Here is a 12,933-nt window from a genome sequence, read left to right as displayed (position 1 = left end):
AGTTGTGGCATGTTCCACTGTATCATATGAAAAGGAAAAGAGCATGCCAGCATTGCAAATTTACAAATGTATGGGTGGACACCCACTTACAGGCTGGACAAGGAAAGCATTAATCAGAGGAAGCCACAAAGAGATCCATGCTAACTCAGGAGGAACTCCAGAAAGTCACATCTCCGATGGAAAAATCTGTTAAGACAACCACTAGTCATCTTCTCCATAAATTTGGACTTTATGGAAAATAGGCAATAAGGATGGAATTGTTGACAGAAGGGAAGATGAGAGATTTCAGTCAGATGAAAGCAAAATTCAACTTGGAGGCCTACATGTAAAATAATATGTTGGGAAAATTGACAGAGCTTGATCTCTTTTTACATAGACAGAAGTGAAAGAAATCACTTTCCCTTTCTGTAGTTAAAGGTACTTCTGTAGTACAGAATCAGCTAAACTGGACAGATGGCTTGGTGAAACACTGCATTTTTCTTTTTCTTTTTAAAAACAATGTTTAAAGGCTAAGAATACATTGTATATCAATTTGAAGTATTTAAAATACCAAATTAAGATATTTTGGCTGCTGATTGAGATGTTTCTCAGTAGTGGAAACATTGTCTACTGAGCCAAAGGTCTAAGAGCAGCATAAGGTGGTGTTCTCTCAGTTTTTAGTAATTATACCTTATTTTTGCCTCCACATATGTCCAACCACATGTCTCTGCTCTTGTGCAGTTCAGAAGGACCTACAAGCTGCTGTGACTTAGGGGGATTTTTGTATTTGAGGTACTGGTTCTGACGTTCAGCCCTCTTGTCTTTCTTGGTATCTCTGAAACACTGTGACCACGAAGACGTCATCTTCTCCCCAAAGACAGAACGGCTATTATGTGTGCCACAGTTTTCGTTTCTTATTTACTTGTTCTCTGCTCCTGGTTCCATTCAGCCTACTGTCTCCAACTTAAACAAAAGCCTTCAGCGTTGTATGTCTGAGACCCACACAGCCGGTCTGTCTTTTCTTCTAAACTCCCTTCCAGTTCTGGTGTCCAATCAGTAAGGCGGCAGCTGTACAATGCAGTGTTGAGGTCAACCAGAGAAACACGAAAAATCATGAACCAATGGCAGGCCTGGAGCCTTTGTGACTTTTTGCCTGTAGCCCATTGGGGTTAAGTAGTGTCACAGATGTAGAGATGGCTTGGTGAAATGAGAGGACTGTGTATAACAAAAGGAATATTGAGAGAGTCATTCCATTGTGGTTACATTTAAAAGGTTTGTCTTCTTTAGTCCTTTTTGAAATGGGAAACAATTAAAGGCTAAAAATCCCAGTGTCTCCGAACAAAACTCTCTGACTCTGATGTTAAATGGTTTGGATGGTGATTGGATGCCAGTGGAAAATACAAGGACACAAAAGTATCTGGTCTTTGTTTGAAGTGGTATAAATAAAGCCAATGTCCTTTTGTGGAATTGTGAAGTCACTCACTTTCTTTTTGATTCTGTTTTTCACTTCTCTGTTTGGACTTTACAAACCAACCATCCCCAAAACTTTCAGAACTCCTTATTTCAATTATTATTTATTTTTTTTTACTTTCTGGGCCTTATTATTGTTCTGGTTGATTCCTTCAACCAGAACAAAGCTTCCAACATTGTTTTGGGCAGCCTGATCTACCCTTTTATCCATGATTTTATTTTGCCAGAGAGCAAGGCTGTAGTTAAGGGGTAATCTTTTCTAAATGGCACTAAATAAAGTCCCAAATCCCCTACCCTGTGGACATAAGAGGATGAATCCCAGCCACTGTGTGCAGGGCTTACAGCAGTCTGGGAGTCTGTCAGGCCCAACCACACTTATTACCAGCTACATGCTTTTTGGGAAAAGGCTGTTGAGAGGCTCTAAGCTCGGGTCTCCCGCTTCTGGTATATTAGCCTGTACTGCGGTGATCGCCACACCTATTGGACCTGTAAACTCCACACTGCATTTGAGTATAAAGCGAAAACAGTACTTAATAAAAAGTGATTTCCTGTCCATCCTCATGGCTTATCCTTACAGTCCACTTTATAGGCATATGGTAATTGGTAATGAAAGATTTACTGTGCAGAGTTTAGGTGAAATGGCCCAGCCATAATCCAGAATGATTTTAAAAGCTTTTGTCGTCCACTCAGATGATCAGAATACCACCAGCACCCATCCACAGTTCAAACAGAGGTCGAGTTTACGCTGAAGCATTATCAAGTATTCCAGATCTCAGTGAATGCATTATTTCGAAGGATGCAGACCCTGAATTCGGACACACCCTCTGTGTGTTGGTGGTTTACTTAGGTGTTTGTTTTTAAAGCTCAAGTTTTTCTTAAAAAAATGAAATATTTAGGAATCACTTGGGAATTGCTCTATTAATTCTTCACATCCACTGCTCCTTTCTTCTGTGGATCATTCTTTGAGATCAACTGAAGGAGTTACTTATTAATGTCTTTTAACAAAGTAACTTTTTTTTAATAAAGTAATTTTTAGAAGCGTAGTTGCAAACAAATGTTTCATAATTTTATAAATGCAACTTTTTGAGTGTCCTTTGTGGAGGGGGCTATGTTTGGCCAATCTCTTCTTGGAGAAGTTTTTGAAATCTAAAAATTTAAGGTATGGACCAGGAATTACTGTTACATCAAGCTAACAAAGAAATTGTTCTCAGGGATCCAACAGCAAGGAAGTTATTCCACTGCACCTCCATATTGACATGCTTAACATAATACTGTGTCAGAACCGAATTTCTGTTTTGGAATAATGTATTTTTTGAAGATAGAATGAGCTTTTGAAAAAAGTCAGACATACATGTATAGCAAACCCTGGAGGGTCATGATTCTGTTACTGTAATCCATTTAGTAAAGACTCGGAGAGGATAAGGCAGGAGTCCAGGCTAAAAGCAGGTATGAGGTCATGGCGGTGGCTGCATGTCTTACACAATACAACATGAATCACTCAGTCAAAGGTCAGACTCCTGTTTTCCTTCCTCTAAACTGTATTCTGACAGTGACAGAGAGAACTGTCTCACACAACACTTGCTTACCCTTAAACTCCCATGAGGCACAGTTCTTTCACTGTCTCTTGTTTATCGTAGCGCCACAAACTAACGATTATCCCTTATTTTTTTAGATAAACTTGCCTGCTTCCCTCTTTAAATAGTGCCCACAGGTTTTGTCTGGGGCTCGTATCAACAGACATTCCTTATCTCCTGTGCTGCAGAGTCTAAGCAACATGAATGACATAATGGCACCCTCATAAGGAACATGTAAAGACCGACCGATGCTTATTTGCATCTTTGTTTGATTGAGTCTTATCTCAATCACAAGGTCTTTTGGTTGATTCTCCATCAAATCTTTCTTCTTCCTTCTATTGTAAATAAGTGGAAGCTGGTCTCCCCTGCGCCCAGCTTGGCATCCTGTTTACATGTGAAGGGTCCTTTTTTTAAACGTAGAGGAAGTATATGAAATATGACCCTTTATCAGTCCGGATATTTTTTTCAGTGTTGTGTGGGAAGTGACCACATCTGGCTCATTAAGCAAGTCTCTTCATTATGCAGGGCTCCGTCTCACCCTAGTTTTTGTTTAAATAAAAGCAGAATGTTGTTTTTTTTTTGTTTAATTTACAATACAATTCCTTTTTTCCAAAGGAATTATTTTTTTTTCTCCTATTTTGTTCTGAATTAATTCAAAATGTTAAATCAAATGTCTGTCAATAAATAGTCCACTCTCTCCATCTACCCTTGCCTCCCTCCCTCCATCCCAAAAAAGATTTATAGTTTGTCCATCACTTAACTATAAAAATTTATTTCATCAATTGCTTGTAAACTTTTGTGTTCACACTTAAAAAATGGCCAACTCTTGCTAGCTTCTTGCTTTCCCCCACAATTTCACAAAATTAGAAATGTGTATGGATCTTGCTTTAATGTGAAGAGCATTTTAAAAACAGCTGCCTACGTGTGTTTTTACATTCTAAGGTAAAGCATTGCTGAAGGAACTAAACGTTAAAAAATGCTGGCGCAGGCTTCATGTGCATGCATTAAGTAAATAAACTTGAGTTTGGTCCTAATGGACAGATGGCCTGTGCCCCACCCCATCCTCAGATCTGAAGCTTTTGACACGCTCCACCCATATGGCCCCACCACTAAACAGGAGTTTTGTTTGCATATTCTGCTTCCAAATCGTGCGCTGTCCTCTAATTTGAAGCACCCGATAACGAGATGAAACTGTACACAGATGTTCCCTTTTGATGATATTATTACATTATGGCGTGTCCTCCATCTAGTCTTGCCCACTCGTCGTATTTCTACTCTGACTTACTGAGTGGTGTTTTCTGTGTCAAGTAAAGTAATTAAACCAGATCCCAGATCCTCTGAAGCACTGTCAACTTTTAATAGGCCATCTATTCAAACATTAGCAAACCTAATTTCAAGGGCTGCCCTTTTGCCTTGGAGCTCCTTCTTGCTTTAATACCACTGTGTGATCAGAGAACAGCAGCATGGCTACATTCCTCCCACATGTTATGCTCATCCTCTGCCATCTTCCTCCATCCCCCACTTATCTCTCTGCTCTCGCCAGGCCCCCTTTTGTAAATAGACTACTCAGTCTGGTTTCCCCATTACAGTTTGCAAAATGTGACTTCCATCGGTCCCATACTCTGAAGCCCTCATGTTGGGCTTATTAGAAATGGAGGAGTAGGTATCTAGTCAATAGAAAGGCATAAGTTATGCAGGAGGTTGGATGGAACATTAATATTTGAAACTGGAGAAGTAAAGGGAGTTGAGATTGCAACTGGATGTGTGCCAGACTCTCATGGGTCCTTGAGAAAAGCAGACAGAGGGGAAATGGGTTTGAAGGAGGAGTTACGGAGCAGTGCATGGGTTTTCTGTGGGAACCAGCTTGGTGTTTTGTATTGTTTTATATTCGAGACAATTGAGGGTTACTCCATCAGCTGACTAAAAGGGTTTAAAAGGTCTTGGACTATCCAGCTCTCTGTTAAAGTTTCCCTTTCAGATTTTGGCTTTTGCTTAACAAATACGATGCACCACCTAAACCCAGTCTGGGCATTCTAGAGCCAGCCCATGGTGATCAATAGAAAATCAGAAATTAATTATCCTAAAGTGTTTATTCTGCATGAATATCTGAACATGGTGCTTTTATGTAGGAAAAAATGTGTAAATGTAATCATTTTGGGGGACTACCTCAGCACCCTTGTGTGTGCACCAATGCTAGCTCATGCGTAAAGTAAACTGAGTAAGGGCTGCAGAATATACCACAATTACAGCATCAGTATGTGCATTAATTGTATAGCAGCTGACTCTTTGAATTTCAGTATTTGTTTGCTCTTATATCCAGTTGTCATGATTGCACACTTTGCATTCCAATATGATCTTCTGGCTGTTGGATGAAGTTCCAAACCTGAATCGGATGTTAGACTGAGCCCAAGATGAAGGTTAAAATCCTAATGCAAACTCCTATATTAATGGTATTGTGATTCTTTTTGTTTAACACAGGCTGCAGTCCTCACAAATTACAGCTTGAAACAACATGATCAGACTGTACAGGAGGACAGGATTTTGTACATTTTTCTTTTCCATTTCTTTTTCCAACAGTCACTTGCACTAAGATAATTGGAGGTTCCAGTTGTCAGTATAACCTATCACTTCTTATTATTCTGTTGCCATGACTACTTTTAACAGCAGCCAAGAAAAACCCAATTTCTTAGAGTTAAAAATTAAATATATTTTTTTAGAATAATAGCACTATATCTCCAGTCCTCAACAACAATCACATCTACTCATGTGACCTTTTGGGAAAAGTAATTACCCACATCAAATTTATTTTTTGCTCTGCCATGTTATAATTGAACATGGCAGTGTTGCTGTGTGAAATGCCAGATTAAAATAATAATTTGTAGGCATTGAACAGATGATTAGTTATCTTTATTCTGCAGCCCTTTTTTCCACTTTGTATAAAATCTATTAAGGACATAGGAGTAGGAAGGTCACTGAGCTGCCACTATTTCTTGCAAATTGAAATGAAACCGTTATCCACCTGACTCTCGACTTGGCCTGACTGCACTGGTGATCAGAACATGGGAATTGTACTGCTGTAATTTGGTAAAGTAGGTCAGTGTTTTGTATTTGGCCAGTACCAAGGGCAGAACCCTGTCGCCTAACTGCCTATTGGGGTTTAGACATGTGGGTGGATTTATTACAGTTGATATAAAATGACAGGTTTATTAGAAATGTTTTCGCACTAAACAAAGAGACGGAAGCGATGATGCAGAACTCCATTATATATAGCATGAGTCTATAAAAGTCTTGATTTACTCTTTGCTTGTAGCTGTGAAATAACAGATCAGGTTTGTTTTTTTTCATTTCAGTCTTACCCCCCAGTCCTGCAAAGCTGAACCTCATAACAATAGAGAGAGATCATTTTGTGTGGGTGGATGTGTCAGAGCTCTCAAATGTGTCTGTGTGCACATGGTTCCAGCTGCTTCCCTTGTTGGTTGTTTCTGAAGAAAAAAAAAAAAAGGCTTTTCTGCAAAGGTTACACATTCAGTTGGTTCTTTGGGGGAATAGCTTAAAGATATATTTAGTGGTTTAATGATTTTTTTTTTTTTTGCTATAATTTTTTGCCATAATATAGACCTGATTGAGCAGTGTATTATTTGCTCAACCAGATCTCTGATTGCCTCTGATTGGAGAGGCTTGGCGACGTGGGTGAGGGCTGCCACTAGAATACGAGGGAGGAGAGCTAAAACGGCCATCTGCGCGCAGCCCTCGCCTTAACCGGCCGCCTCCCGCTCTGTCACTGTAATTGGCCTAGTAACCATAACGACGCCTACTCCCCTGGGGTGCGGGCGCGTGGACCTGGGAGATCTCATCCAGACAGATTGCCTGGCAGAAAGAGGAAGCGGCAGGCAGATTACAGGCAGGCACAGATAAGGCTCCTTTTGCATTGCAAATGACTGAGGTTGTGAATGCTCCAAGCTGGTGCTGTTACAGCTTCCAGAGATAAAGAAACCAGATTCCTGCTCTGACGCCGACGTACGGGGGCAACGGGAGGCCTATTGAGTTCCTGCCTTCCTCCTGAGACCCCAAAGGCTTTTTTTCCTCCATACTGTAGCACTTGAACAATAGAATCAGTAAACAGACATTAACAGATGCGTCCTTGTTATTGCATGATTGTTATGGTTAAATAATTGAAACAATGACTTTATTACCTAGTACTACACCACAAACAGAAAAAAAAATCCTGTCAGAAAATTTCTTATTTCCAACTCCAAATTTGTCTGTTTCTTTTCTGTTCATATATTAGCTCGCCAGCGTCATGTATGAGGCTTTTAAATCACATACAACCAAACTGAAAGCTGAGAAAATAACACGGATTCCCTAGCTTGCTGTTATGGCCTTCATGACTATTTTTACTGTGTAATAGTAGAGGAACTAGTCTGCACACACAAAGCGAAGCCTCAGTCGGCTTACTTGATAGTGTTTTCCTTGACTTGCAGGTGTTCTGCCGTTTGAAGATTTATTTTTTCAGCCTTTGTTAAAAGCACGATGACGATAATTTGGCGTCGTGTTTGAACACGATTTCTGCTCTTACCAAAGGATCACTTCACTTCTGATTATTGGCCTTTCCAATGTCAGAATAAAACATCAGATGCAGCCAAAGCTGCTGGAAGCATTGACCGCCGCAGAATCATTACAGGCTTCTGAGAGCGGAGAGAATTCATGTACCAGCTGTGTATCACTGAGCTTCTGCAGCCCAATTATCTGAGTCTCATATTTTTATGATTGGGGATCAGCCGTTCAGTCAGGCTTCCTAATGAGCCTCATGAGTGTTATTAGTGCATGGCATGTAGAACACTAAATGCACTAATACACATGTGCATTTGTAGCATGTGCCTACTTTCTCCCGCTGCAGCTTCCCGGTTGTTTATAAAGCTTTATGCCTTTGAGTCTACTTCAGGCAAAAGCATTTCTTTTGCATTGCTTTCCTCTGACCTCTGCTGTCTTATCGTCTGTGTTTGGTATTCTTTGCCACTGGAGTCCACGGCTCTTCCTGTGTGCGTTAAAAGCACCAGATGCTTTTAGTGCTGGTGGAACCCCTGTGAGGCTCTCACCTCCTGCTCCTGCTCCTGCTCCATAGAAGGGTCGGTTGTGCATCAGTATGACTACAGCTTCGGGTGATGCAGAATGGCTGACAGCGAGGCATGCTGCATGAATTGTAAATAGGACACGAGTGTATGTGTGTTGAGTCTGTGAAATTGCCCGGGCCTGTGTGTGAATAATAGCCCAACGGCTCTGTGCTTTGCAGAGAGTCGGTGGCTCTGTGCCAGGAAACATTTCTGCCTCCCTCGTTAGCATTTCTCTCGCCTCCTTATTCTCCTCTCACTCTCATGTTGTTTAGCACTGCGACGCTTTTCAGTCATCTCACCCTTAAACCATCTCTGTTTTTGTGCTGTGACACAGTTGTCCTGTGACTTGTGATTTGCTGGTGCTGACCACAGGAACGTGCTAAAGCAGCAAAAGACAAGATCAGTAGTAAGCTGCAAGACGGCACTGGAAAGATGACCTTCAGGATGAAAGTGAATCTGTATTTGAGTTCTCCTCCTTCCCCCTGATTTACAGAAGAGTAAATGATTAGCTGGTATGTGTTACTCATTATAGCAAATGCCATGGGTGTAAGACAGATGAACAGCAGGGTTGTGATAAAGGTGTTACATGTTTTACATCCTACATGAATTACATGTAGAGTGAAAATGTACCAAAATGGCTAAAAGTGATTGATCTTCAGCTGGATTGACCCTGACTGATGACCAGCCACTTGGAAAGTCCAAAATACAAACTTTTTCCAGTCACTGTCACTGAACCCACCATAAATAAACACTATAAGAGGTGCAGTAACAGACAAAAAATGCTTTTGTTTGTCTTCAACTCATAATGTTGTTTGTGTTGAATATGTTCAGCTTCAGTATTGTGTTGAACAATAAAGTCATGAGAAGTAAATTAATAAAGAATCCATTTCCTACAGGATATTTCTGCAGTTCATTTGGTCTGCAGTAATGCTAGTTACGCTAAGCTCCTAATTATAAATTAAAATGTCAATTCTTCATTTTATCTTCATTGTAATGACAAATGGCAAAAAGGCCTTTAAAGATTTTTTTTTTGTAATTCTCACTTCATATTTTCTTATTGTTCTAAAAGAGAAATGGTAATCGGCTAAAATCTCTACTGACAAGTAAAAACGTAACCAAAAACAGAAGTTTGGAGTTGACCTTAAAATTCTGATTGGTGGATCACTGAAGAGGTTTTAAATCCCAGACAAAAAAAATGAAAAATAAGTCTGCTTGGTATAGAGTAGTGGTCATTCTCTGGAAACCACAAGCTTGTCGGACACATTTGAACTCCATCCCTCTAGAGACATGGCCAGCTAAATATAGAATTAACACAGAGCTCGGAGCAATTTGTGTTAAACTCACTGGATGCGCAGTGGCCTGCGAATTTAGTCCAAAGGGAAGAGGAAGGAAACGAGCAGGACTATTTATCATCACAGTTTATGACTCCACGTGAGCTGAGACTCACGAGGCAGGAGGTTCTATTCAGTGTGTGTGTATTTGCTGTTTTTTTTTGTTGTTGTTTTTTGTCCCTCGCTGCTCCTCGCTTCCTCTGCAGTTGCATACAATGAGAACCCTACCACTGATCAGCCTTCAGGGTTGCTGAATCACTGCTTTGGCATCCAGAGTTGACCCCGGCTCTCCAGCCTTCTGCGTATTGAGAAATAGAACCGGTCGACACCACAGAGCGTTATTGTTTAGCATTCGCTACAGGCTCTCAGAGCCCAAGAATGCTGCTGAGGAGACGAAAATCTCAGCTCAGCATCAGCCCACACTACAGACGCTGCCAGATTGTCAGTTTATTACATTAGCGCATGTCTACGTCTGTGAGCCCACAAATTCTCAGTCATACACGGTAATCCAGTGATTGCATCGAAGGCAGCTGTAATCTATTTCTCAGATTTTGAAGAGCTTCCCTCTAGATTATATCATAGGTGCTATGAGTGGGTTTTAGGTGTTTTCTTACTGATTCACTCGTGTTAGCTATATCGAGAGGCTAGCAGTATTTTATGACCTCTGTGCTTGATTCACACCTACAAGCACCATCTTAGCCAGGAAAACAGGAAAATAAAATAAAACGATAAATGTGTATTTCAGCTCCACTGTGCCTCTGAGCTATGTATTGATCTATTTTTACCTGCAAGACCCTGATGCCCCGCACCTCCCCTCCCCCGCTGTGTACTTGCCTTGCAGGTCAAGTGAATCATAAACAGAATGTTTCTGTGTTAGAAAAACAAACACCATGCTTTGGTCTGTGTTTCATCTGCGTTTCGTTTCTTTTCAATGTAAAGAGAGAAATGTTTTTTTGTTGTTGTTTTTTTTATAACCGAAGCCTGTGTGTCCTGTCATTTTCCCAACCTTTTAATCAGCCGATTTGTCTTTGAAGGTTGCAACATTGTTCGGATTAGACGACATGCTGCATCACGAGTCCCGCCTTGTTGAGCCATGTGTCTTTCATAGCAACTCTTGCTAAGTTGCAGTGTTTGTTTCCAAGTTTAAATCTGTAAAACAAACCACCGCCCGAAGAAGACTTCATGTAAAACTAAATTATAAAAATAGCGTCACACTTCCTCCTTCTGATAGTTTGTATCAGTTCACCCACGCAGCAGTCTGTTGTGATTCCCTTCAACACACTGATCTTCAGTTCTTATGTGTGAAATTGTTTGAGGAAGGCATGATTCTGAAAAGTTGAGCAAATCAAAACAAGACCAGAGTTCAGTAATCTTCTCCTCAGACACGTGAAAATCATTACGGTTCTGCACTTTGGCTTTTGAATTGCAGTCCAGCTTATAAAAACCAGCACAACTGCAACATATGGTCGGATAAAGATGAATTATAAATTGAGTTGGCCGCTCACTGGGAGATTACAGCCTTGGCCACGTGCAATCAGTGTTCCCTCCCTCAAAAGTAGCCTAAACTCTTGCCCCTGTGGGGAACTGAGATTAAATTCAATGGGTCAGTGGGGTTTTGGCAGGGGACTCTGTTTGCTTCAGTGATAGCCCTCTTTAGATTTGCTTTCTGATTGTCCCCTCAGAAAGCAAGCCTGCTTTAAGATTATAATGATGAGATTCCCCCTGGTTTTGATTGGTTCCTGTGTGTTTAATAACATTTTAATCAAACACGGCCCCCTGCTGATTATTGATATGATTTCCTTGGCATGTGGCACAGTTTGAAAAGACATTTAGGACACACACAGTAATCCACAATTTAAAGCACAAATTGTCTATTGACCTACACAGGCTTTCTATAAAATCCCCACTACTGGTTATATATTTACCAACCAACCACCTCCACATAGGTAGGAGATTGTTTATACTCGAGATATACAGAGACATTTTCTGTTGATGGATAGTGGTTGAAGTTCTCCTAGTTAGCTAGTCAGAAACTAAAGATTTTAATAAACAGATGCAACCTCCTCATTCTGCAAGGTCCAGCTGATAGGAACACTCTTCAGTGTGGGTGCTGTTACAGAGCAAACAGGAGTTTGCGTTGGTTACATTTCAACGTCAGTGAAGCGTTCATAAAATAAATCAGGAAGCACTAAAGCTGTAAGAAGCTGTTTAAAAGGAAAATATATTCCACATGTTGTGTAACGTTTCTGCAGTTCATTGTGGCTACAAGAAAGATCAAGACTTTAGTAGATAACATGAAGGCTAAACGGAATACAGGAAACTCCATTCTATCTTTTCGAGTTTTAAGTCTGTGAATCTGATGGCAAAGTGTTTGACATGTTTGCACCCTTTTTGAAACATTTCCAAAAGAATGTACAGACTATTTTAATAATCCTCGCCACGCTGAGCAATGATATAAGTTGCTAAAAACAATCAAGCATCTTATTTTAGCAAAAATACTGTTTCACAGTAACATCTTTCTCCTTCACACACACCTCTTCCCGTAAAGTAATTAGTTAACGCTCAAAGCAGGAATGATAGAAAACAATATCATCAATGGTCCTTTATGTTCCATATTAGAGTAAAGAGAATGAGAAAGTTTGGATGTTTGCCACAGAAGTTTATGTTTCTTTTTTGTTCTAATCTTTGTATTTTATCTCATTGGTAAGATTGTTTCTACCATGTTGGCAAATAAAAAAAACCGTTGGGACATTCCTTAACTCCTTTCAGCAAGTTGTGGCAATGATTTAATAAGTTGTGGTTTACCTCTGGAAGGTGTGTCGATGAGGATCTGTTAGCAGATGGTGTGAACCTTAAGAGAGGTTTAATCTATTCTTCCACAAGGTTTTCTCCATAAAACCTGCTAAACCCGGTGGTTGGGCGTTGGCAAAGTCAGTCATCCAGTGGCCCGTTGTGATTTTGAGTTAGACAATGTTTAAAGTTGACATGAAATTTGAAAATATCATTTGATAATTATGTTTTATTGAAAGATTGGAAAATTAGTGTTAAAAAATGCAAACATCTTAAGAAAGACTTAAATAAATAAGTAATGCTTAACCTGATGGGGTCACAAATAACGCCTGGTGGCCCACCAGGTTTATAATACACTGGGGGAAACCCTGTTCCAGCTGAATTTCTGCATGACTGGGAGCCATCGGTTAGTCGTATTGCACAAAACTTTTCCACAATCTCCTGTTTTCCGAATGCACAAATTTGTCCAGGTTCTGCAAGTAGGTCAGTTTGACAAATACAAATATAAAAGTGTTTTTTTCTTTTCTTGCTTGCTTAGAAGCAACCACTGGGATTCATACAATGCAGCAGCCTGCCAGCAGCCAATTGCAATAGCTGGTCACAGAAAGAGAGGCAAATAAGGTCATGTTCTTTTTCTCCTGTGATTTTTAGATTACTGTGTGCACACCCGCTACGAGG

At 40.3% G+C, this 12,933-nt stretch overlaps 1 protein-coding gene across 1 annotated transcript in view; it reads left to right on the top strand.

The window, feature by feature from the left end:
* Positions 1–12,933, top strand: part of LOC103145086 (protein bicaudal D homolog 2) — a 39,549-nt gene that overhangs the window by 3,523 nt on the left and 23,093 nt on the right. The gene's annotated exons all lie outside the window — the stretch shown is intronic.

This window comes from Poecilia formosa, unplaced genomic scaffold, assembly GCF_000485575.1.
Source record: "Poecilia formosa unplaced genomic scaffold, Poecilia_formosa-5.1.2 Scaffold135, whole genome shotgun sequence".
Classification (NCBI taxonomy): domain Eukaryota; kingdom Metazoa; phylum Chordata; class Actinopteri; order Cyprinodontiformes; family Poeciliidae; genus Poecilia; species Poecilia formosa.
Note: the sequence above shows the minus strand (reverse complement) of the source record. Positions and strands in the feature narration are given on the sequence as shown.